Source organism: Triticum urartu, chromosome 7A (assembly GCF_056163025.1).
Source record: "Triticum urartu cultivar PI428250 chromosome 7A, HENAU_Tu73, whole genome shotgun sequence".
Classification (NCBI taxonomy): domain Eukaryota; kingdom Viridiplantae; phylum Streptophyta; class Magnoliopsida; order Poales; family Poaceae; genus Triticum; species Triticum urartu.
In genome coordinates, this window is record NC_141879.1 from 47,543,870 (window position 1) to 47,571,465 (window position 27,596).

The 27,596-nt window shown below is 44.3% G+C and overlaps 1 long non-coding RNA gene and 1 pseudogene across 1 annotated transcript; both read left to right on the plus strand.

Annotated features, from left to right (window-relative positions):
- Nucleotides 1-1,059: 1,059 nt before the first annotated feature.
- On the plus strand, nt 1,060-4,253 carry LOC125523715 (uncharacterized). The gene is made up of 5 exons (XR_007290348.2): nt 1,060-1,445; nt 1,550-2,349; nt 2,471-2,923; nt 3,022-3,338; nt 3,410-4,253. It is a non-coding gene; the product is annotated as an uncharacterized LOC125523715 (long non-coding RNA).
- An 8,464-nt stretch (nt 4,254-12,717) lies between these two features.
- On the plus strand, nt 12,718-25,441 carry LOC125518260 (uncharacterized; annotated as a pseudogene).
- Nucleotides 25,442-27,596: the final 2,155 nt, after the last annotated feature.

A 27,596-nucleotide genomic window follows, 5' to 3' on the forward strand; every position in this document is an offset into this window, starting at 1 on the left:
TATACTTAACTGCACTAAGGACAATATCTGTTCAACGACTACTGCTACACACGTGCCGCATGCACTCGCAAGTCCAGCACACATGCCCGGTGTCGCATACGAGCGTCTCACTCTCACCCGACTATGAATGGACGAAGAAAATAAGCGGCCTTGTCGACGATTTTGTGCCAAAAGTTCAGAGACGTCCCAACAACCGAGTGATATACATATCTCCCGCCCGCCAGCATGCATGCATCCATCCTGTTTCTCCAAGTTCAATTCAAACATTGCACGTCAACGTTTTCGATCGAGTCCAAAAATGTTCCCCCCTCAATTTCGACTGATGGGTGCATATTTCTAAGATCCCAACAACCGGATAAGATGTGGCGAGACCTCCAAGATTTCCATTTCAATCTCTAGTTTTCGCGTCAAGCCGGAGTGTGCAACGTCAATGCAGCCGCCTGTAAAATATGCCATCTTAATTCCAGACTGACAGTTTACTAATTAAGACAATATAAACCGTTTGATTGATGAATTGACCGGTGTCTGTGGACCATGACCGCATGTTTACTGTCGTAGTTGTTGTGCACAAAGCGTGCTCGAGATTGACAGTACTCTAATCATGGTCGCGATGGCCCCTCTCGCATTTGATTTGGCAAATGGCAATTGACCTGGTCTGAGCAAGTGAGCATGCACGATCGAGAAGTCGCTAACAGAACGTTTCCTGGCTTCTTGCAAGCCTGGCCTTTGACCGTACTCGCAACAAGTGATCAGCCTATTTTAGTTTTATGTAAAGCGACTGGAAAGGAAGCTGCCCTGCTCTTGCCCTGAGTCCACTTTAATTTGTTCTCCTTTTAATTTCCTATATAATCTTCTGAAACTCTAAACATGCCTTGTGAAACACAAGGACAACGTGCAGGAATGGAATGAAAACAGAGAGAGGAAACTTGCTTCCGTCACATGAAGCTTTGTGCCTCTCCATGGATAGATAGATTACAACTGAAAAAAAGGGTTACATAGATTACGAAGTGCAGTTTCATTTCTCTTGTCTTTTCACTCTCTTGTGTTGAGCCACTACTACGGACGTGGCGATTTGGTGCCCGAGCCCAGCTGATCCCGAAATCGTTGGCGTCCGTTCCTGGCTCGGGATCCGCAATTTTCGGTCTGACACGTCTGACGGCGAGTGGCGAAAAAGGAGCATGAAGTGGAATACGGTACGAAACAGTATCTCTGGCGTGGGCCCGAAACGTAGGGAGGAGACGGCGTTCACGCAGAGAACTCTGGTCCGTGGACCAGATCGTTAGAACCGCACCTGAGCCAGGGATCAGATCGTCGGAACCCTCGCCGTCCCTCCCTTCCACCCAAAACACGCTGTCTGAGCAGGTCCTTGCGGCGGCGCTCGTTCTACACCCATGGTGACCGGAATAATGGAGGATTCCAGGATTGAGTTGCTCCATGCCTGACAGGTTAGTTCCCGCAGATCTGCAAATAGTTTTTTAGGATTTGTTCTCCAGTCTGTCTAGCGAATAGACCTTAATGGCGGGCTGCGGCCATTGTTGTCTTCTTTCAGGTTCCATTACGAGAGGAGTTCGCTGACAACCTTGAGCAAGCTGATCTGTTTCTCTAGTCTTGTTGCCCAACAACGGAGCTGGCCTTGCCGTTCCTGAAGACTCGAATGTTGGGTCTGGGTGCGCTCAGCAGCTGGCGATGGGACTGAAAGGGCAGGAGCTGGCCGCCGTCGTCGCCCGGATGCATCTCTGACGAGGCCGGCGCAGTCGACTGAAATAGTCAACCCAGAGGCACCAGACTAGACTAAAAATGTGATCCCATATCCTACAGATGTTGGTCTGTATATTCAGCTTTGACTGCATGTTCTTCTGCACATCCATGTTCTGTCTGAAAAATGTTTTACTTTGCAAAAATCGTTAGGATGGAAGACCCTATCAAGAAGTAAGCCGTGGCACTGCAGTCCATGCTTGATGCCTAGTTTAACAGTCAGAAGCACTTTCAACATACTGTTAATGTTGTTGAAGTAGAAGTGTACAACTAATAGACAGCAAAATTACTCTTGTATTTGAACTCGTAGAGTGAATAATGAACGTCTGCAACAGGTCACGGCTGGGCAGTGCGCCACCAGACAGGACACCGTGTCCCTCTCGAATGAGCGCTCTGGAGCAATCGACTTGCAACGCAGAGGAACCTACAAAAGATTTAGTACGCCTTACTCTTGACCCGAGTTTCAATTCATTGGGTGAGGCATACGACTTCTACAATCTATATTCTTGGGATGTCTTTGGTATCAGATATGGTAAAAGAAGACTAAATGCCGAGAGGACGAAATGCATGCAGGAGATCGTATGTGGTTGCTCGGTGAGTAACGAGCTTTTTCTCAAATATAATACATTTTAGAGTAAATGTGTTTTGCTGTGTCGTCAATGTGTTCTCCAAGCGCGGTAATGTCTGATGTTATGTTTTGTTGGCCGACATGCAGGGCAAACCAGAGGTAGAGAATAGTAGGTAATGCAGATGCGAGTGTCCAGTGCTGATTAGGCTGTTTCGCGCGGCGGACAACAACTGATACATCACAGAGCACCGTGAGAGCCGCAGCCATTCAATGTCCTTAACAATGGGTGAGTAGGTGCATTGGCCGTCGCACAAGCACATCGACGCATACACAAGATTTGATAAAGCAACTTAGGGAAAACAATGTGAAACTTTGGAAGGTGTACAACATAATTGGGAGCTTCGTTGGTTCGGTCGAGAAGGTGCCCGTCATGAAGAGGACCCTAAGAAACATTTGCGGGAAGGTAAGCCGCGAATCACATGTTGAAGACATACATGCCTCCTTCAAGCCCAATGCATATTTTTCTCAGGCAGTGCATGAGGTTAATTACAGTTTGACCATGAGCGTGAGGAAAGCTACGAGGAGAAGAGGACGATAATTGTAAGCATTTTTTGTGTGTACATTTTGATTATTTGACAGAAATGTATGTACATTTCATGCATGTCAGGCATTTGTTTACATGAATCACTTACATACAGAAAAACCAAACTATATTATGACAAGGTGGAGCTATCAGGAGGACCAATTTGGTGATATATAGAGCGGCATGCAAGTAAACTTTACACCAGGGCTATGTTTGAGGAGTTTTGGTCGCCTCCTAATCGAAGGGACGTTGTACAATGTCAAGGAAGGAGAGAAGAAGAGGAAATATGTTAAAAAGCACGACAATGTAGCTAAAAGAGAAAAATGGAGCAGAGTCGAGTACGAGGTGACCATAAGTGAAGATCAGTCAGAGTTTACGTGCGAGTCTGGCCAGTTCGAGCATACTGGGATGTTATGCAACCATGTCTTAAGGGTAACTAAACCTGACAAAAAATTGATGAACATTAATTGAATTTCTGCACTTAAACATATTGTAATGCACAGGTCATGGATATACTTCATCTGGAGAAGATCCCTGCAATGCATATACTCAAGTACTCAAGCGGTGGACCAAGGACGCGAGGGACATACTTCCCCAACACCTGGTTCAGTATCAGAAGGACAATTCAGTTAACTTGTCGTTCACATGCAGGAACTCGATGCTCTATCTGAAAGCCATGGAAGCCGTGCGGATGGGCGATTCGAATGCAGAATCATTCGAGCACATGTTTGCTGGTCTGGAAGCTTTGTTGGTGAGTGGCACACCTTTAGCTGAGAAGAGGGATGCTTGGGGTTTGAGCATCGGATAGCAGGTTTGGCCACTGGTAGACTTCCTGGCAATGGAGTGGTTGCGTTTGTGGGGGGAGACGATGCTGACAAATGCAAAAGTGGTGGGAAATCTGTTAGTGTGAATGCCCTTGAAGGTCTAGCAATCCAGATAAGCATAGTGGGGTCGGCAGACTGACTAATAGCAGGGAGAAGGCGCCTTATGAGGGTTAGAGTAGATGTAGCAGGTTCTTCAACATTTTTCGGCGCGAGGGGCACAAGCGAATTACCTGCCCCGAAAGAGGAGATGCCCCCAAGAAACCACGGAAGCCAGGGATATGCAAGAACTGCAGCATGGAAGGGCATCGCCGGAACACTTGCATGAGGCTGCTCGGTGCTGCTGAGAAATGAGTTCCAAAGTTTTAATTTGTAATCTGTATTGTAGTACCTTTCAGGATTTTCTAGTGTGTTTCAGTGAGCATTGCTCCATGCTTGTTCCTCAATTACCAGAGGCATCTTGCATATTGTACCAGTAGACTACCAAGTTTGATAATGTTCATCTGTACTAAATTTGGTTTACTGATTGCTGGAAATATTGCTTCCTACTGTTGTGGTATCTCTAGCATCTGCCTGGTTCATATTTGTGGTCGCCTACACTAGCTAGTGTTCACGTCTCAGGTTTAGAGCATGGGCTTGTATGCTGAATGTGTTTTCTGCTGACACTTGGCGCGAGGGTAGATTCAAAATTTGAACTTCTAGACAGATATATGCAAGTACTGTAAGACAGGTGGCAGGATGGCATCCTAAAAGCCGTATCAGAGTATACCATCCGGCAATGTTCGTCAATTCTGGGGTCATGAGTTCTGTATGTAGAAGTTGCCTTACTAAGGGTAGAGTTGGGAGCTGCGTGGTAAGGAATGTGTGTCAGTTCTTTGTGATTATGACTGTAGAACTCCAGTATGAGTTTGAATGTAACAATTTCCCTGTATGTGTTCTTGATGTAGTTTGCATCCATGATTTATCTGCGTGTGCGTCCCTCCTAGCTGGAAACACTGCAATTTCTGAAAGTGTGGTCGTGTGTGCAGGCATCCGCATGATGGCGGCATGTCTTTGTGATCAGGAGGCGTAAGTTTGAACCGGACGTGTCTCTGCTGATTTCCTTCAGGAGAGGTTGTGTGCTGTCGCTAGGAAATATGTATGCATGCATGTCCATGCGTCAGGTCGTTTTAACTCATAGTGTACACGCGCGTGCGCCTGCTCGATTCGAAATTCAAAACTTGGGCGTCAGGTTCATCCTTCATGTGTTCTACTCTGCTAGCAGCAATGGCGCCTGTGTGGAGCGCCCGGACTGACTCAAGCGTCGCTGCGGTGATTGCAGCATCGGCGACGATGACTGGAGCGGAGTGCTCTGGCGATCGCGCGCGCACCCGCTCCCGACCAGAAAACGAAGGTGAGTGAAATAAGTTGTATTTTCGTTTTCCTCCGGACCTCCCGCACTGCTTTAACTTGGTCGTCCCAGTCACAGCCGGAGGAGCTCCTGCGGTAGGCGGAGGAGGAGGATCCAGACGCAGACATGGCTGCTGCTTTGGCCTTTGGGTGGCGGCCGGTGGATTGGTAGGGGAACGGCGAGGGATATTTTTTTCCAGCTTGGGTGTCCGTTAGCTGGACCCGTCGCCCGTAGTGGAAAACGTTGGCCCAGAACAGTTTCCGGTCCGTCGGGCTATCTCCTGTACCGCGACGTCCGTTCGTTTGGACCGAGAGTTAATGCACCAGCTGTACTTCTATATACGTTGCATATACGCGAGCGAGACACGACGGGAAATACCAGCGCCGCAGACATCCCGATGCGAACGGATGCGTGAGATTTCGGGTCCAGCTGTGCTCGGGATCAGAAACGGGTTTTCGCACTACTTTCCTCTAAGCTTACTCCAAACTTCCCAATTTTTTCTTTCAATTTCTGTTTTTCTCAAGCTCTACAATCCGCAGGTTTCTCTGGTCCCGTTTCATTTTTTATCTACCGGCCTTTTCGATTTTCATCCAGCATTTATTTTTATTTAATTTCTTTATTATTATCATTATTTTAATTTCCCTTCTTTCCTTTTTCCCACAAAAATAAAAAATGGTCACAATGTCTAGAAAATATTTTGAAATTTTGAAAATTATCAGGAATAAAAAAAGTTTCACAAAATTTAAAAAGTATTCACGGATCTAAAAATATTCGCTACTTCTAAATTTCTTTCTCTTTTTTTAAAAAAAATTGCAAAATTATTAAAGACATGATCTTTTTCAAAGAGACAAAACACTTTTTAATGTTACATTATTTTTAAAAAAATCAAGCCATTTATTAAAAATATTAAATATTTTATAAAGATCAGTCTATTAAGTGTTGACCTACTTTTCAGAACAGTTCATGCATTTTTAATACCAAAGGACATTTTTAATACAACATAAACCAATACACATAAAAATCTAATGTATGATCAATGTATTTTAAATAAATGATGAACATTTTTAGTAACAAAGGACACTTGTTAGTACATGATCATTGCACTTTAAAAAATGATGACCATTTTAATAAATTGTAAAAATATAGAATGCAAATAAATTTTATAATGATATGCACATTTTAATCACAAAAATAACTACAAGGCAACTATTTTTGATAGAAGATGAACTTTTTTAAAACACAATGAACACTTTAAATAAGCATTAAAAGTGGCTTAATACAATACAAACGTTTTTTCCTAATAGACAATGTCCTCTAAAAACATTTTATTTTACAGAATTTTTTTTTCAATCGACGACGAACTTTTTTCCATACACGGCAAATAGTTTTAAGCCCATTACTATCCTATGAAACTATTTTCTTGTACACATAAAAAATTCTATTAGACAATAAACATATTTAAACAATTCGCAATGAACATTTTTAATATGCACTTAAAAAGTGGATACCCACTTTTTGAAACACTATGAATTTTTGTTGATGCATGGTGGGAAAAAGAACCAAAAGAAAAACAAATAAAGAAAAATAATAATAAAGAAAAGGGAACACAAATATAAAGAAGAAGTAGAATAAAAACCAAAAGAAAAAACTAAAAGGAAACCAATAACAAAGGGTAGAGGAAAGGGAAAAAAGGAAACGATAGAAGAAGAAATAAGAAATAGAAAGAATATATAAATTAAAAACAGAACTCGAAAACTTCAAGAAACCTTAATAAACCTGGCCCTATGGACGACCTGCATGTAGATGGTTATTGAGCCGGTCTTTCTTAGGCAGCCTTCTAACTCTGTCTTCAAATTTCTTGCATTTTTGCAGCATTGACACCCGCTATTTTGACAGAGGGATCACGACCGGCTTGTCCTCATGATGGACGCGATGACTACTGTCACGCCCCAGGGCTCCTGAGCTTCCAGCCACCTAGTGATCCTTTTCTTTTCTTTTCTTTTTTGGCGTGTTTGTCTTGATGCCCCAACAGACTCTATTATTTCCTTTGATGCACTTGTACTTGTTGTATGGATGTGATAGTTGTTTATTTATAAAGCGGCGTGAAAGCCTATTTTGAGAGACACCGAACAGGTTGAGTGCTACCAATTTTTCTATCATATAATTAGTTAAACAATTTGCATCTCTATTTTACTCACGCTCAGACTTGATAATCAAGCACCTCGCAAAAAAAGTCCTTGATAATCATGCGGAGTCCGATCTCCTAAGCCGGTTAACTTCATTCAACGCAACTACACTCATTATTTAGACAAAAAAATGCACTCTTGTCGTCTTTCGTCTGTGTATACGCCTATATTGGCTCATTTCCACAATCACATTCTCAAACAATCTCGAATAAAGAATTATTATTCTTAATTATTTATTTGTTCATTTTGGTCCACGCAAGGGTAGAGGTCAACGGAAATCTCACAACTAGAGGAGGAAAACTGCACACACTAAGCTACATTATCCTCTCCATTTCAAACTACGTACCCAAGCTACAAAAAAAAGGTAGGTGTAAGCATATATGGGTATAGGCATAGAATGCTTCAACACGAGTACTGGCACACATCACGATGAGAGGGAGAAACTGGAGACAGTTGGCCAGGAAGTTGACGAGATCCGAGAGGGCACCACTAATCTAGGCACACGAAAGAAACGTGCAGTCAACGATCATGCTTCAGTGCACTGCACACGCGTCATGCTAGAACTTTTCCACGCGTAGGTCATGGTGTTCTACATACGAGTTCACATTCAAATCTCTTGCCTTTAAACTTTTTTCCCCATTCAATCCTATCCATTTGAACGTGTGATGGGTAAAACCTTGAGAAGAAACGACCAGCATAAATTTTGCAAGTACTCAACACTCATAAACAACCAGCTGACCAAACATCTCATTTCAGCCGCATATTGCAACGTCCGCAAATTTTATTTTTGCTGTTTTAATATCTATACATGTAGAAACGACCCACACTTGTATCCGGCTGAAATGAGTATTGCTCCAAGAAAGCATCAACATGTTTATGTGCATGCACATTCTGAGAAAGCGTCGATCAACTTGTTAAAAGAACTTTTTTTTTTAGAAAAGGAGGATGATCCCCGGCCTCTGCATATGGGAGATGCATACAGCCACTTTATTGATTATTCTCGAGGACCTTACAAAGTATTACAACAATGTGTCTGAATCCACCATCTTGGCAACATATGCCGCTACTCCTATCCAAAATGATGAAGGGGTGCTAGCTGGGCCACTACCCAAACCACTCACCTAAGCCTAACACATCAAAAGCCGGAATGTTAAAAGAACTTGGTAAATGTTAACTCTCAGGCCAGCTGCGGACAAGTCTCAGCTGGCAAACTCGACTACAATATAGTAATAGCAGTGGCGTAGAGTCACACTCGTTTGCTGGTCTTGGACCCCCTCCCCTGCGTCTCATTGGTCTCCCCCGCCATAGATCCTTGGCTGCTTCTTTTCTGGTCTCCCCCGTGCCACCTCCTCTTCCTTTTTTCTTCCAGCGGCGGCGCAGTCCCCCCATGGCCTCTTGGTGGTGAGGGCTCACGATTTGGGAGGAGAAGAGGAGCCCGTGGCTTCTTGGTGGTGAGGGCTCATGGATTGGGGAGGAGAAGAGGAGGCGGCGGATTGGGGAGGAGGAGAGGAGTCGGGGATTGGGAGAAGAGGAGGCATGGGATTGGGGATGAGAGGAGGCTGTCGATAGGCTAGGGTTTTCACTGTGTTTGCTTGGACGTGAAATTACTAAAATACCCTCGGCGGGACACAAAATTTGCAGGCGGTGGCACGAGTACTGTTCGCGATTTAAAGGCGACGTGGCTGGCTTCGTTGTGCCTAGGAGTTCTTCAGGGTTTATATGTTCAATTAGGGAAATATCCCTAACTGCACTAAGGACCAGAAGTGTTCAACGACTAGTCCTCACACGTGCCACTCGCTGCAGCGTAACTACGAGACAGCTACGAGCTACTTTCCCTCGCCTCAGTGTCGCATACGAGCGTCTCACTCTCACCAATGACTATTTATGGACAGGAAAATAAGCGGCGTTGTCAACGATTTTGTGATATGATCTTCCCGCCCGCCAACATGCCAGCATGCATGCATGAGCCCGTTTTTCCTTGTTCAACTCAAGCAGCTGACAGGCACGTACAAACATGTGTCTGCGGAGCATGAGTGCGTGATCACTGTCATGGTTGTTGTGCAGCAAACGTGGTCGAGATTGGCATCGATCGCACCTCTCGGCATTTGATTTGGTAAATGGAGAGTGACCCGGTCCGAGCATGGCCGATAGAGACGTCGCTGTGTGTGTTTCCTACTCACGAACGGTTCCAAGAGATCCTCAGCCTATTTTACAGCAGCAGGAAGCTGCCCTGCTCTTGCCCTCAGTCCACTTTCCTTCTCCTTATAGTTTTCCACTCTTCTGAAATGAAACTCCAAGCAGCTACGCACTTGGTGCGGATCCCCTGTGAAACATGAGTACGGCGTGCCAAAATGGAAGAGGAAACTTGGTGCCTCCGTTACGTGAAGCTTCACGCCTTGTGGTGCCGGATAGATAGATTGAGCTCAGTTTGAATTGTCTTGTCTTTCGCTCCCATGTTGAGCTCAGTTTGAACTGATCGGGAAGCACATTTCAAAATGTTTGGAAAAAAACTGAAAACAGTTTACCACACTGACACAAAATTAATGTATGTTGTCACGAAATTTCGTATTGAAATTCAAACTCAGCTTACAAACAATGACAAAATTGACGTCAATGTGATAAGGGGCCATATCTAAAGCACAACTTATGTTATGTACTATTTAGTGTCGAAATTATCTTTTTTTTATTTCGTTAGCTATCTTTTGAATTTTTATTTAAATGTTTGTGACAACATACATTGATGTTTTGTGAATGTGCTACTTTTTTCAGTAATTATTAAATAATTCCAAATATACTATGAAAGTTCGGTGTCCCGGGTGCGCTACAAAGAATGGTGCACTAGATATTCTCCCCCTTAATCTTCCTCCCATTTTGACCTTTTTTGTTCTTTTTTTTTGTTTTCTTTGTTATTCCCATTTTAGGCGCTACATTCCATCAGTTTTCTGATTCCCGTTTGTACATTTTTCTACCGCTATTACTCAGTTTTCTTCTAGCATTTATACTTACTTGGTTTTGTTTCTTTTCATTTTACATGTTTTCGCAAAATATAAAAACATTCATAAATTTTTAGAAAAATTATGAAATTTTTAAAAATGTTGAAGAATTTCATGAAGTCTTCACAATGTTTTAAAAACATTTATGAATTTTAAAACATATTTGCAAATTAATGAGAATGCTCACGGGTTTTAAAGATTCTTCATTAAATTTATTTACGTTAATGTTTTTTTAAAGGAGCAAAACACTTGAAAAAATTAAATGGGTATTTTGGAAGAAAAAATGTCCATTACATTTATTAAAGTTGTTCATGTATATTTAAAACAGTTGTACATTTTTTAAAATGTTAATGTAATAGAAAAAGTGATCACCTACTTTTAAAAAATCATGCAGCTTTAAAAAGTGTTCACACATTTTTTGTTCAGGTTATTTGTCAAAATATTTTTAGAATTTGAAAAAAAAATACAGAAAAATAAAATAAAACCGAGTAAAGACCAAGGAAACAAAATCATAATAATGAAAAAGCCGCTGGAAATCAAAGGAAGTAAGAGCATCTACAGTTGGGCTCCCAAACCGGCCATCCCCATACGTCTGGGAGGATGGCCCGGCCAAAAAAACCCGACCCAGACGGGCTCCTCGTACCAGCCCTAAAAGTCCGGTTGACCGGCACCTCTCACATCCTGCCCAAACATGGGGCTGATATGGAGAGGTGCAGACGAGTTCGCCACGTCGGCTGCGTCCGTGGACATTGCGGGTCTATTCGGTTAGGTCGGTTATATGAACGACTAGGTGTTTGCAGTTGCAAAGTTTGAGAGGCAGCAGGATGAGGTTGGGTACATCCATATAATCATCTCTGTCGTGTCCAGATGAGGAGGCTGGGCGATAGAACGAATTAGGTATCAGTCGCCCAAGTAGGTACATCCATACAAGATCACATGACGCTCGCTCTCTTATTTCCGGTTCTGCAAATATGGTATATCCAAAAGGTGACGCCAAAGCGAAACGACGAAGCCCACGGCGTGACCGAACGAACACCTCCACCACCGGGCGGGGCTGGACGAATCGTTGCTACGTAGGAGTACTTTATTATAGTTTCCCGGGCAGCACAGCCGCCGTGAATTATAGGGTGAACACAACGTGCGGCAGTACGGAGTAGTATTGTTTATCCTTAGCCAGGAACGTTCGTTTCTACCTATCGATTGATCATCGTCAGCAAGCAGCAGCAGCCAGGTGCAAGGTGCGTCTGCCCCTTTTGGACCGGATCACGTGCGTCCTTCGCCGAGTTTAATTAGGTCTCCGTTGCCGACGGAGAGTGCGTGCGTGCGCTAATCCGTCTGCCCTTTTTTTCGTGTCACGTTCGTCGACGTCGGAAATGGAGCGCCGCTCCCTCCCTGCTCGGCGGAAATCAATCACTTTCAGTCTATCTTATAATCACTTTTAGTACTCCCTCTGTAAACTAATATAAAAGCGTCTAGTAGTGATCTAAACGCTCTTATATTAGTTTACGGAGGGAGTAGTATCTTATTAGTGTACCATATCCCCAACAGTGTGTGAGTGAGTGATGGTGCTTTCTATCTCTGCTGCTTTCTTGCCGCCATCCGGCAACCAAAGTGGACTTTTCATACTGTGGAGGATTCGAGGAGATTTGAGCGGAATATACTAGCGGAGCGCCGGACTACTCTAGCTAGGAGTGGTAGTAGTATTTGCGGCGTTGGAAGGATGCGGTGCGGGGCGTTGCTAGACGCACCTCCGGCCTGGTCCGACGCGTCTTCCATCCAGTCGCTGCCGGGCACGGGTGTACCGGACAAGCTACATCTCGCGCGCTATTCCTATTCATGTGTCAGGCTATCATCAGATACTAGTAGGAGTACTAGCAGCTACTGTTGCTTGGGAGGGAGATTCATCAATCAATCACTCATGCAATCAGTCCCGTGCCTGGATCATCGTGGCTGAACCTGCATCATCCGACGAGACGACTGACGACGGTGGTGCTGCTATAGCTGCGTGTCAGGCCGCACGGCGTGCGCTGTCAGCTCGCCATTGGGCCACGGGCTAGTCGATGAACTAAGCGGCACGGGAGGAGAGGAGAGAGGAATATGGATTGCCGTGCTTGTACCACCACACACGAACGCACACGATGCCCGTGCAATGTAGTATTGTCAATCCTCGAAGCGTTACGGCGTGAGCTGAACGAGTAGCTTGGGACATAGGAGACGAGGAGGAAAAAAGCAGGAAGGAGCCGTCACTCCGTGGACGTACTACACAATGCTCACGCCGGAGCGCCGCAGCAAGCTCCAGCAGAAGATTCGGGCGAGACAAGCCGCGCGCGCAGCACGCATCGCTGCCGGGCTATCTCAGAACTCGCTAGAGCCGGAGGAGAAGGAGCACCGGGGGAAGAAGAGGAGGAGGAGCTGGCTCCGATGGAGGTGGAGGAGGCGGAGCAGCCGGAGCAACAGCTGCCGGGCTTCAACATGGAGCAGGCGAAGGCGGAGTTCGCCTTCGCGCAATCCGATGAGCTGGCGGAGCAGCAGGCCATCCTGGAGTTCTTCCAGGATGAGGTCTAAGTGGAGGCCAACCAGGTGTTCCTCCGGCGGGAGCAGACGGCGTTCGATGCGCTCTTTGCCAAACTCCACACGGAGATAGAGGCGGAGGAGGCCTGAGTAGAGCAGCCGAAGGTGTCGGAGGAGCCAGAGCTGCAGCTGCCACCAATCCTGCCGGAGCCGGGTACAGAGATCGTTGACATCTCCGACGATGAGTAGCTAGGTGATCGACGTAGTACATAAATTATTTCGTTTGTATGGATTTAAGAATCTAGTATGAGATGCCCTGATGCAACAAATAAAATTTAAGATGTGTCCGATCACTGCACGCGGACATATCCGGACACATCCACGGATGTTTGAGGGGCCATATTTAACATATCCGATTGTAGATTCTCTTAAATCTTCTTCGTGTCTACCCATCTCTGATCACTAAGTAGGGTACAACGGGAGGGACGGCACCAAACGTCCTGATTGCACATCTATACATGGATGAGCAAACAACACTAGTAGTACACCAAAAAGGGCAAAATTAAAGGCATCTCCAAGGGCCTCACCTAAACTATTGTATACTAGATTATGATGGCACGCATTGCCGCGCTCGTCCATCTAGAGAAAAGAACTACTATACTATTATTTAGAAAACTTGAACAATGGAAACATTTGGTAAAATATGCTTGGGTTTGTGCATAGTCGTGATGAGAAGAACCAGTACATTCCTTTTTTGGGGGATTGGTTCGAGCAAACAACGAGAAGCATATTTAGGTATCAATCAAAATCACTCGATAGATTTATTATGTTCTGTTTTTTTTCTCATTGTCGAACCTGCCTCCGCCTATGCTCAAATCCTGCCTCCGCCCCTGTCCTCCTTATACTAATCGCTCGCCTACACCGGGGCAAAGCTCTCTCGCTTGTCGTCATCGCCGCCTCCATGATTCATGAACAATCACCAAAGAGAACAGCCACGATTAGCACTATCAACTTCGAGGAAAGAGAGAGGGGAATCAAAATGTAGGCCTGCACTTTACGGTGGACTGTTACTGAAGGAATACCATCGGCCTTGACCCTCATTATGGCGCTGCCGGCGGTTTCAAGGCTGACATTATAGAGCGATAGAATGGGAAGGGACGGCCTGGGCCGATGGGGAAGTGGAGGTAATGCTCGTGGGCTTGTGGCGCTCGATGCAAAAAACAAAATACTCAACTGATTGACGAACGAGAAGCCGCCCAAGTCGATCTCCGAAGCAGCGGCCCGATAACGTTGGGCAAGCCTGGATGAGCGGGGCGACCGGTGAAAAGGTGCGCTGTGTAACAGAACGATCTGTAACGTTAAACGAGTTGATCGGATGGTTCAAAACGTCAAATCGATGTGGAAGGCTGTAGCTCGCTGAGTTATACTGTTTAGTAATGTCTGTCTGGATAGTATGGATAGAAGGATATTAGAGCATCTACTGCCAGGCTCATCAACCCCTTCTATGCCCGGGCAGACAGCGGGGTCACTAATCGGTCAAAGCAAAATCAACCCTGACTCTGTCTTGTGCCCATCTTGAACACTCGACCTACACACGAGTGTTGTCCGTAGTCTAACGCCCACCCCAAGCATCGCCCCTAAACATGCTTGCTGCCCTACACACTACCCCAGTATGTCCTAGCCGATGTCGTCTACCTCAAACACCAGATGTTCGACAAAAATGTTTGAACACAGTTTGACCAATTCTTTTCACATTTCTGGAGGACACGTGTGACAGTTTTACTTAAAACGAGTTCTTTGAGTCATCATTATTGGATGGCGATAATGACGATTATGAGTTCATGATGATGTTGAGTATATATCCTCGAAGCATTGGAGAAGGGAGGTGTGCATGTTCTCAACCTCAAGGTTTCTACCTCACGCGGGATAACTATTAATCGAAGTAGGCAAAGGTCCATGTTGATCTCTATTGTGCCTCTTTTGCAGCCAATCCGATATTTCAGCAGGGCATGGTGCTACAAGCTTGCTGGGCTTTTGTTTATGGACCTGCTACTACGTGACATCATTCAATATTGCTGGAGATAGTAACTGCACATGTGATGTGCAACATGGCTGTGGAGGATGATGGCGATGATTTGGGTAATGTTGATTTTGATAGATCTGGTCACCTGGAAAACATACTTCTCGATTATCTCATAGACCCTTTGTGGATACATTATGGGAACCAACAGATTTGTGATTTCCTTCATTTTTTTTTTGTTTGAACAATGTCCTATGAATAATATTTATGTTTGAACACTATATTCCCAATTTAAACTATTTTTTAATTTGCACTATCTATTTCTGTGTTTAAACTATATGCCTTTAGAGTATTCAGATTTGGTTGGAAAAAAATGAGCAAAAATGTTGACCGGCTAAATGTGGGAGGACACATGGGGGACGGCGTTGGGCCTCCAGTATTTTTGCGGACAAATGTGTTCTTTACGGGGACAAATAGAGGTTGTCATCTGTTGTTTGCCTAGTTCTCAAAAAAAAATTATGTTGTTTGGCACTGGAGATGCCCTAAAACCCCTAAGACCTTGTACAATGCTAGGTTCTTGGAAAAATAAACCAGATTTTTTTGAAGCACCAATGCCTATTTCTACAGAAGTGATGCCTAATTAAACGTTTACCTTGTACAAACAAACATTGGTACTTAAGAAAAGCCTAATTTATTTCTTTAAGCACCTTTCATAAACACCTTGTACAAGCCCTAATGATGATGTATGCTTTGAGAAAGCGGCACCGAGGATCTCCATGGAAAATTTACGCAGTTGAGTACCCGCACGTCAATATTGCTTGCGCAGGTGAAAGAACAGCTCAAGTTACATCTCACCATCACAACACATGCATGACAGAGACCAAGACGCGTGGGCGGGGCAAAACAGCTCGATCGGTAACTTGTCCGACTCTTGCACATTAGCAGGTCACAGCTGATCACAAGTCGCCGATGGAGTCGCTGTTGGAGAACGAAGTGGAGACGGCCGCAGCTAGCTCCCCCAGCTAGAGCCTCTAGACTGTAACACTAGAGCATATGGCGACCGGCAGGACAGGGGCGCCGTGCGTGCGTGCACCACCAATCCGGACGGGCCGTGGCAATGCGGCCGGAGCGAAAAAGACGTGGATATTTCCCGGACTCGTCGCCCCTCTATCAACGCGGGAACAATCCCGGCTGCGGCTGGCGGCCGGAGCCGCATTCGCGTCCACGCAACGGCGGCTTTCGTTTGGGTGGTGAGGCGTTGAACGGGTGCTCTCGATCGTGGGAGAGAGAGGAGGGAGGTGAGGGTGGGTCGTCTCGACGCGGTCCTGCCGCGGGCGGATCTGCTTGGATTCCCTCCTCCCGTCCCGTCATGGACGACGCATGCAGCAGGTTGCAGGGGTCACTTTCGTGGGATTCGTGGCGCACAGCGCAGAGGCCGTGGCGCACAGCAGGTTGCAGTACTCTTTGCAGCAGTACTTCCCGGTCCAACGGATGGTGGGTGTTCGATCAATCACACAGTACTTTTTGTTTCTTCTTTTCTCTTCGTTTAGAATACGGTTGGATCACATTTTCTTTTCTCAAGACAGTTCGATCACAAATTTCTACCTTACGAAAAAACAAATTGTTCTACGGAACCTCATCACACAATGGGGAGCTCTCACAATTTTGCAATAAAAAGAAGAGAGTTTATTCATCAATACATAAGAGAAATCAAACACAAAAACAACACACAACACGATTAATTTGGAAATAACCGGTCGAAAGACTGACCAACTACCTGCACTAGGCAAAAGCGCGGGCACACAAAGCAAAATGACGCCTCTAGGGAGGAAAAGACATCAAGGACATCGTCATCGTCCGACTCGGCTATCCGATATTGTTTCACCTAGAGGGTGAGATCCCAATTGTTTGAGGTGGATCGCGTGTCCATTGGCAACGTCATCAAGATGGATAACGTAAAATCAAGAGGGCCCTAATAATATCTCTCCATCATCGGAGTAGAAAATCCCAGTCTTGAGCAACCAAATTCCTTATCATATTTTTCCGTGAACCCGTCACCCTGTTACAGATAACGTTTAACAAACCTCAAAGTTCATGAAGAAAGTATGAAGAAACTCGATACTCTTATGGTCTAAGAAATTATGCAAACGTATAACTTTCTCTGTGTTATAAAACAATTAACTCATGACGAATGTATCTCATAGCATAACATCAATTGTGTCAATTCAACACAAGTGTCCTTCCCTCTGTAGCCAAATAGATTGAAAATGGAAGTGGCGTGCATATATTCACATGCATTTTTTTTGTTGAATGTCTGCATGCATCATGCATGTTCCGTGATGAGATTAATTAGATGTGGCAAAGCTAGACATCAATCCAAAGACCCAGTTGGCACCACTAATCTAGGCACATGTAAGAAACAGCCAGTCAATGTATCATGCTTCAGTGCACTCCACACGCTTCGCGCTAGAGTTTTTTTTTTATAGGTCATGTTTGCTTGGTCATGACGGTGTCCTACATGCGAGTTCACATTCAAATCTCTTGCCTTTAATTTTCCCGTTCAATCCTATCCGTTTGAACGTGTAAATCTTCAGAAGAAATGAGCGGCATAATCCTACATTTAACTGTTCGAGCGCATAATAACTAGTAGTGCAAGTAGGCACCACGTATTGCTGCTGTCTCTATCTTACCAAACACAGATACAAATACCAACTCCAAAAACATATCAACACCATGGCAAAACGTAATTGGACAGGATCTACTAGGTGTAGTTTCTGTGATAAGAAGGAAACCATTAAACACATTTTTCTTGATTGCCCGTTAGCAAAAGTCTTATGGCGAACAGTCCATATTGCATTTAATATTACTCCACCGAGTTCTATCAACACGTTATTTGGAACGTGGCTTAACGGGATAGAGACCGAAATAGCGAGATATATTTGAGTAAGAGTTTGTGCTTTATTGTGGGCAGTCTGGAACTGCAGAAATGATTTGGTCTTTAACAGAACAACAAATATTTATTTTTTGCAGGTTATTTTCCGAGCCACTGCGTTGATCCATATGTGGTCGCTACTCACTCCGATGGAGGCCAGGGAGCGTTTGGTTACTGGATCTACCCGCTGGGAGATGGTAGCGCGAGATATCTTCAACCGGTTTGGATGGCGGCCATGTAATAGGATAGACAATTAGTTTACCTGTCCTTCTTATGCCAGCCGGTTGTGGCTTTTCATGGTCAGTTTGTTTTTGGTCCTTTTGGCTCTTTGTGAGACTCTAAGACCTTGTTAAACCTATTTATATTTTTAATAAATTGATCGTATGCATCGTTCTGATGCAGAGGCCGGAAATCCCTTTTTTGAAAAAAAAAACCATGTCACTCTAAAATCGCACCGTCGGCTAAGAAGAAATGCAATTTTTATTCCAGCAAGTTGGTTGCGATCTAGCAAGTTGCATCTCTGATACCACTTGTAGTACTATGTTGGAACAACAACCCACAACTTGTACTCCCTCCAGTCCTTTTTAGTTCGCATATAAGATTTGACTGAAGTCAAGGCTCGTAAAGTTTGACCAACTTTATAGATTTATAGAAAAATAATACCAACATTCACAATCTGAAATCAATATCAAAAGATGTGTCATGACTTAAAGTTTCATATTGTATAACTTTACCATGGCAGATGTTGATATTTTTCATATAAATATGATCAAACTTTGTGAAGTTTGACTTCAAAGAATTCTAATATGCAGAATAAAAAGGACCGGAGGGAGTATCCTCGTTCCAAGAAAGCATCAACATGTTTCTGTCCATACACTTTCCAAGAAAGCATCAATCATCAACATGCTAAGAAAAACTTGATTAAAGGTAGTAGCACTCAGGGCAGCTGCAGACAAGTTTCAGCTTCTTCTGCACATTTCTTAACCCTTCCGCATTATTCAACTTTTGTTGGCTTGGCAGCCCGCAATAAAGTAGTGATACGGAGTCACACTCAATCGCTGGTCTTGGACCCCTAGCTAATCATTTTAGAAACACTTAATTGTACTGACGCCCAAAACAGTGCAACAACTGCACTACACACGCGCAGTGTAACTAGACCCAACTAGTCCTGGCTAGGCTGCGGCCGCCGCATGCAGTGGCTAGTCCAACACACATGCCGGTGCCCCGGTGTCGCATACGAGCGTCTCACTCTCGCCAACGACTCGACTATGGAGAAGAAAATACGCGGCGTTGCTTACGATTTTGTGGCCGAGATCAAAACCATTCAGTTCAGAGGCGTCCCAACAGCCGCGCGATATAATTTATCTCCCGTCCGCCAGCATGCGTGCGTGCGTGCGTCCTGTTTTTCCAATTTCAATTCAGACAATGCACACTGCGTTCAAATTGGACCGGATGATCGATCGGCGTATTTGCAATTTCAATTCAAACTATTCAACCAAGATTCCAGACTAACAGGCACGTACTGTGAACGATTTAAAAAAAGTTAACCTATTGTTAATGAACCACTGTGTCTGTCTCTGGTGCATGATTACTCCGCGGTTGCTGTGCAGAAAACTGTTGCAACTGCCGGCATCAGCATTCATGTCGCATTACAAAATTGGACACGGACCCGGTCCTGCCTGAGCAAGTGATCGAGACGCCTCTCTGTTTCCTACGGACGAGCGGTTCCAGGTCGGTTTTTAGGTGAGCCTACTATATTTTCACAGCAGCAGGAAGACAAAAAATCCCTTTGCTACTGTGAAGCTTCACGCCTCTAGATCATAGATTGCAGTTTGAGTTTCGGGCGTGTCTAGTGGGCGGCCGGCTGTCCACTAGTGCAACTGAGTGGCCGGCTGAAAAAGGAAACCTTCTGTCCCCACGAAACAGAAAAGGAAGGACCATCAAACCGACCAATCGACCGGCCACCAAACAAACCGATCGAGCGGCCACCAAACAGAAAACGCCCCACGTAGCAAGCTGTCCCCAGCTCGCACCCACGCCCCCGCTCGTCCCCACGCCTCAGCCCCTCCCACGCTGCCTTCTTCTTCTTCTCCACGCCAGAAGCAGATCCAACAGAAATCACCCCCAACCCTTCTTCCTCCTCCTACACAGCCGTCATGGGAGCCCCAAAGTAGAAGGAGCTGCTTCAAGATCTAAAGGGCAGGGTGGTCAGAGTCATACCAGGCAGTAAGATCAAGCAGGTAAGCCCCCTTTGCACCTCTTCACTTCCTCTTTTTTTCTACTGCATAGGCATATGTAAACCCCCTTCTTCATGGATCCATGGAGAATCTGCTTCAAAAAAGAGGTGAATTTGGCACATCACACCAGCCTACTTGATGTTACTGCTGGATGTGTTAAACATGCCAGAAACTACTTGATGCATGCCAAATAAGTTTCTACCACCTGGATGTGTTAAACAAGCCAACTAAAAACAAGTTCTCTGGCCAATTAAAACATGATTAAAGCCAACTCAACAAAGCATTGTAGCCAAAAACTAAACATGCATTCTACCAACTTGTAGTTATTGTTTGCAAAATGAACAAAAAATTCACTGCCCAATAGATATGTGCAACGAAAAATTCATAAATGTGCAACTGAACATGCATCCCAGCCAACTGAACCTATATTCTGGCAACTCGGCATACATGCTAGCCAAAACTAAAACATGCATTGTACCCCACGTGTTTTCTGGCCAACTAAAAAACATGTATCCTGGCCAAGTAAACATGTATCCTGGCCAAGTAAACATGTATATTTGGCAATACATGTTTGTGAGTAAACACTTTGGAAAAATTGTAGTATATGTGCAAATAAAAAACATGTTTTCTGGCCAACTAAACATGCATGTTGGCCAAAAAACTGAGAAAATGTATCCTGGCCAACTGAGACATCTATTCTAGCCAACTGAATGCATTAACTGTCCAACTGAACATGCATGTTGGCCAAAAACTGAAATAAATGCAACCTAGCCAGCTGAGACATCTATTCTAGCCAACTAAAAACATTGAATGTCCAACTGAATATGTATGCTGGCCAAGTGGAAAGATGCATCCTAGCAATTGAGACGTCTATTCTAGCGAAACCAGAAATCTGTAGTGCAACAGGAAAAACACAAGAACTTTTGTCCATGGCTAATGAAGCCACAAACCATATTAACATATTCACACATATAATCTTGTCCCACGCATATATTCTGGTCCCACACCTATTGCAAAACCATATTAATATGTTCAAATATACCAGAACTAGAAACATAAACGGCGATGAAAAACATATAACTATAATCTGTCCTCCAATTCTTCTTTCTTCTTTCACCTGGATTTTCCTGCTCAAATGTAGCATCCAATTATGTGCAGAAAAATCTGAAAAGTGCTCCTTGCGAAATGGAAACCTACAGATCATTGCAACAAAACAAAAAGGGAAAAAGTCAGAAAAACTCTGTAGCAAAAAGAAGTCATGCTTTTGCCAGTTATTTACTGCAAACTGTGCAACTAACATAACAAATCTGTGCAAACAAAAAATTTCATAACTGTTATAATAAAGATTATGCTACGGTCATGTTGCTTTTGGAACTAAGATTATCACAAAATGGTGTGCAACTGCCTATTTACTAAGTTTTTAGGTTGTTTGAAACACTCTTTTTCTGTGGTTACCAACTGATGACATCAATTTCTTCTTTTTTATATGTGCAGGGAGTGTGTGGCAGCATCCAAAAATAAGGAAAAAAATGCTTGATCTCAATGAGTTGCCTCCAGATCTCAATGAACTTCCTCATGATATGGATCAGCAGCAACCCATCATACAACAAGGAAATTGGACAGAAAATGGTCGATCTGTTTACTACACGCAGGCAAGTCATGATGGTAACCCTACGGGCCATGACAATGTGGCAGGCCAGTCATCAGCCCGTGGTGCCCCTGTAGTGGTGTCTTTGCAGTCAGAGAGCCATACTCTTGATGACACAGGAACCAAGGCAAATGTTCCTGGTCCAACCAGGACTGAGCTAGGAGCTGGGGCTGTTGACGGAGCTGTGCAAGTAGAAGAAGGAGAGGATGAGGCTGGTTCTCAACCTATGGAACCCTATGTTGGCATGAGGTTTGACAGCCTTCAAATTGCTAAGGATCACTACAATAGCTATGCACTACGGATGGATTTCTCTATCAAGATGAACACCTCTAGACGGACACCCCGCACCAATGAATTGATAAAACAACAGTTTTGCTGCAACAAGTTCAAGAAGCCCAAAGCTGATGATGGAGGAGCTGAGGCTCCTCCTGTCCTGGACCCTATTCTAGATCCAAAATCTGTTAACAGTGATGAGAAGATGGAAGAAGAACCTCCAATATTTGCTGAAGAGGAGGCTGGTACTAGTAAGAAGAAGAAGAAGAAGAAGAAGCGCAAACGTGAGACAATAAAGCAGACTGAATGCAAGGCGAAAATGTTGGTGAAGCTCATAGATGGGCGATGGGAGGTGACGCACTTTGTTCATGAGCACAATCATCCGCTCGTGAACAAACCTTCATTGTCCAAATACTTGAGATCCCACCAAGGCATCTCACCTGATGAAAAGGAGTTTCTGCGCATCTTGTATAACTGCAACTTGACTACAGATGTAGTGTTTTTCTATATCCCGTGAAGAATTAAGTTTCCCTCTAGGCAGTCCAGTGTGCAACTGTTATGGTACTACTGTGCAACTGAAATGGCTTAGTTGTGCAACTGGTGTCCAACTTCCCATGCTTTTTATATATCACTTTTGGTGCTTCTTGTGCAACTAGTTTGTCTTTACTTTAAACTACACAATGTCCTGTATGCAAAAACTGCAAAGTGTTTTTAAAAAGGTGCAGCTAGGTGTCCATTTCCTGCGATTGTCTTCTGTGCCAACACGTGTCCTATTACTGTGCACCTGGATGTGCGCATTTGTGCAACTAAAAAAAAGGCTATACTGTTTGTTTTTGTATTATGCAGGACGAATGATGCATGTAATGGCAGAGTTCTATGGATCTGAGATGATGGTGCCGTTCGGACCAAAGGCAATAACAAATCTTTGTACAAGTTTCCGTAGAGATGACACAAAGGAGGGTGATCTGATTGAGACAATTGCGCACTTCAAGGATATACAAAAAACCGATCCAGACTTCTTCTATAAGGTGAAATATGATGAAGAGAACAGAGTTGTCAACATAATTTGGGTGGATGGCTTAGCTCGAAAAGCTTATGCGGAGGCGTACCACGATTGCATATCGTTTGACACCACCTACATGTACAATATGCCGTTCGCGCCCTTCATAGGAATAAACCGACATGGCCAATTTTTCATGCTGGGTTGCGCGTTTGTGAGGCAGGAGTTGGCATCGAGCTTTGATTGGGTCTTTGGAGCATTCCTAGAGGCTATGGATGGCAAACCTCCTGACAACTTCATCACCGATCAGGATGGTGCAATGAGGTAGTCAATACAGAGCATCTTTTCAACCACCGTGCACCGCTGTTGTCGATGGCACATCATGAAAAAGGCTCAGGAAAAGGTTGGTTGGCTGCTGTGCCGGAATCCAGGACTCTCTGATGATTTCAACAAGTGTGTTGACTTCAGCTTCACTATAGACGAGTTTGAGCAGAATTGGGCTGGGTTAATGATGAAGTATGAGGCTATGACACACACGCACTTTGAGAAGTTGTACGAATACAGGTCAACTTGGATGCCGTGCTACTTCAAACATAGCTTCTTCCCTTTCCTCCAGTCTACACAGCGTAGTGAGGAGTTCAACCCGTCCTGAAAAGATATGTGAACCCACACAACTCAATGCTGAACTTCGTCAAGCAATATGAAAAAATCCAGAACCACATCCTTGCCAAGGAAGGCTGCAATGATTACAGGACAGAACACCTTGAGATTGAGTTGTGGTCCAACTTCCCAATAGAGAAGCAAGCTCACAAAACCTATACTAGGGACCTTTACCGCAAGTTCAGAGAAGAGTTTGAGCTGATTGGATGTTATAATGCATTCCAAGTTGGTGTTGCTGTATTTGAGCTCAGACCGAACCAGGAATTTATTGCCAAATATGGTTCTCGAAACTACTTGGTGCAGGCAAGGGTGGAGGAGGGTTCCTATTTGTGTGAGTGCTGTAAAATGGACAAGGACGGCATCCTCTGTTGCCACATCCTCAAGGTGTTCATCTATGTTGAAGTTGATGTCATACCGGAAAGGTACCTGCTAAGACGGTGGACACCTACTGCTGTACCTAGTGCGCTAGAGACTGGTTATGAGCAACCGGATGAAATGCCTCCTCAATCAAAGAAGCAGATAAGGAAGAGGAACATGATATACGATTTTCGGAAACTAGCAAAGTTTGCGAGTGGTTCTGATCCAGCACAAGATATTGTATACAAGCATATGCATGCAGCACGTACCGAGATCGGCCACCCGAACAAGTCCAAGAAAAATAAAAAACCGACTGCTGCAACGGGGCCATTAGATGATGGCAACCCTCGAGGACCTCCTCCACATCCAGGCAGCAATCAGGGGGCTCATCATCCAGGTAATTACCTGCCCCAACTCCTGATCTAACTAGGTGTGTAACTTCAGTTGCACACACCATGGTAGCCACTTGGACAGAACATACTGCCTAGTTACGCACGCTGTGTTAGTTCAAGCATCAAGATAACACACCTAACTTATTTTTCGAGTTCTGGATATAGGTGATGTCAACCCTCAAGGACCTCCTCCCCCTCCTGGCTGTACACGGCATCCTCCGCCACCTCCTCCCCCGCGTGCTCCTCCCAATGGCCCTACAGGCAGCACTCAGGGGGCTCATCGTCCAGGTAATTACCCTCCCCCAACTCCCCATCAAATTAGGTCTGTAACTCCAGTTGCACACATCATGGTGCTCAGTTACACCGAACAGGCTACCTAGTTGCGCACGCTGTGTTAGTTCAAGCATCAAAAGATAAACACAACTGACTTGTTTGCCCTGTTCTGCCTATAGGTGATGCAATCCCTCAAAGACCTCCTCCCCGGCAGGCCCAACTAGCAGTGCCCTTTGTGCTACTCCCAATGGACCTACAGGCAGGACTCGGGGGGCTCATCACCCAGGTTAGTACCTTCACCGACTCCCAAACAAAAACTAGGGTGAGTGACTTTAGTTGCACATATCATGGTGCCCAGTTGAACAGAACATGCTGCCTAGTTGCGTGCGCTGTGTTAGTTTGAGGATCAAGCTAAAAATCTAACTTGTTTTTCATGTTCTGCCCATAGGCGACTACAATCCAAGTACCATGACAGGCCGTGCTACTGCAGGTGTTTTTTTCAACTTAACTTGCACACAGCAACCAGTTAGTTGCACAAAATGTACTGTGTGGTTGCACAGAACATCAGTGTTGGTTGCACAATAACAAAAATACTAAACTTTTTATATGATTATTACACAGGTGATCGTGACGGTCCTACTGCCCCGTTGGAGGTTGCATCCCTTGCACAAGCTTCTGATGATTTTGTGCCCAGGGATCCTCCAAGGTCTACTACAAAGGGTAGGGCAAAGAGTCGACGGTACAAATCGGCGCTGGAGCTACACCCAAAGAAGAAAAACAAATGCAGCCAGTGCCAATCTACAGAGCACACTGCTGGTGTGTGTCCACTCAGGCTCCTGTGATTCTATTTCCTCATTTGTAACTTTGAAACAAAAAAGGAAAAGAATGATGTTTTTTAGCAATGTTGGGACCAAGTGAACACATTCAGTATCTATGATTTCTCTTTATCTAATTTATGCTGCTTGAATTAGTTCATGCACTGTGTAAAAAAAAGTTGCTATTTGTGCCTTTGTTGGCAACTGGTTAAATATTTAGTTGTTGAACAATTGTATATCCAGTGCTCCTAATGTATCAACAAAAGTGGTGATATTGAGTTGCAAACTCAATTACTAGTAGTGTGCAACTACAAAATCTGCTTAAAAAATTGTACAAACCAGTAACTTCCTCCATGGAGCAGAAAAAAAGAAAAAAATAGTACTGACCTACTCCTTGTCGTATCTCAGCAACTTCCTCCATGGGGCGGTGTTGTGCACGCTGGTGACCCAATCATATGCCAGCTTCTTCCTGATGTTGAGTACTTCCTTGGGGTCGTAGTTGGGCAGTTGGCTACCATTCCACTTGGTGGCGTTAAGCAGTGCGAACAACCCACACTCATCACTGCAAAATGGGCAAAAAAATTGTCACATAAAATTAAAACCAAATAAAGGTAATGCACTCTGTGCAACTGCTTATGTCCTACTGTGCAACTGCTTCTGTTCTACTGTGTAACTGCTTATGTCCTACTGTGCAACTGCTTGTGTTCTACTGCAACTCATTATGTGCCACTGTGCAACTGCTTACGTGCCAGTGTGCAACTACTTATGCGCCACTCTGCAACTGGCTAGATAATCCACTAGAAACTCATAAAAATGATAAAACGGATTGAAGACTAGTACTGTGTCTTAAAAATACTAAAGATTGCACATGTAGAAAAATTTAAAAACTACAAAATGATGGTATATGATTGAGAAGGAATGAAATGCTTATTGTCTTACTTGCCGAGCTGCTTCGGTACGTCAATGTCAATAATCTGGAAGTGCTCGATGCTGAACTTTGGGTAATGCTTCCTCCATAGCTGGCGTACTGCCCCCGCGATGGTAGAGGCGGTGTTCATCAGCTCAATGTTGTTCAGCGTCCTACTTGAATCAAGAACTTCAAAGCGTCTGTCCCTCAAGTTGACACTGAAGACCCAATAATGCCTTCCTCTGTCCTTATCGGTTACATCAGCGCACTCGAGCACTGGCAGCATGACCTGCAAGCGTGAACGATTTCAGACACAAATACAGGCTGTAGCTAAGAAAAACAGTAAAAGACTTGGTCAAGTTAAAAACAGGTTGCAACAAGTATATGCCAACTACCAGATGTGTCATGTGCAACTGGACATGTTGTGGGTTCCAACTAAAAAAAGATTGATCATGTGGGCACAACACTCACCAAGTCTTTCTTGTCGAGACGGTTCTTGTAATCAAACTTCTTGTTTATCTCATTCACATTGTGGATCCCTTGCTGTAAATTTATCTGCAGAGATTATAAAACATGGCTCAAAACTCCTTAGTAGGTGAAAGGCCTCCCTCAAATGGTCAACGAAAAAGTGCTACAGAACAAAGATGAGGGTAAAAAGAAGGTTTTGGAAAAACTTACAGAAAACATCAGTGGCATAACAACCTTCTTTGACCCTTCTGGTAAGTTATCCATGATGTATAAGATTCCAGTCTCAATAACAATTTTTGACAACCATTGAACCGGCTTCATCGAATCAACTAACTCCTTTAAAGAAATGTAGAAAGCACCATACCTGATTATCTCAGGGCTGATTATTTTTTGAAAGCGATAAAAAGACAAGTTAGCTCGAAGGGTCACATCAGCAAAAAAATGTGCATGAAATTGAAAACAGAACAATGTGCAACTAAAAGCCCTGTTCTGTGCAACATGCTATGTTTTATGTGAAACTAAGTGGCTGGTCCTATGCAACTGAAAAAGATATGTATGTAGGCTGTGGGGAGTTAGTTTACCTGGTAGCTCCATCATCTGCTCCTTTATGATGCCTGACCCAATACAAGAGGGCAGCGTACAGCTTGTTCACTGCCTCATTGATGCTAAAAGTCTTCTTCTTGTTGTAGTCGATGAATGGAGACCTTTGAGATGCTGCGGGCCTTATTACCCTCCTTTGTCTTCGTGCAATAGGTGGTCCCGAAGAACTGCTCGTGCCAGCTTCTGGTTCTGCGCATATCGGGGTGT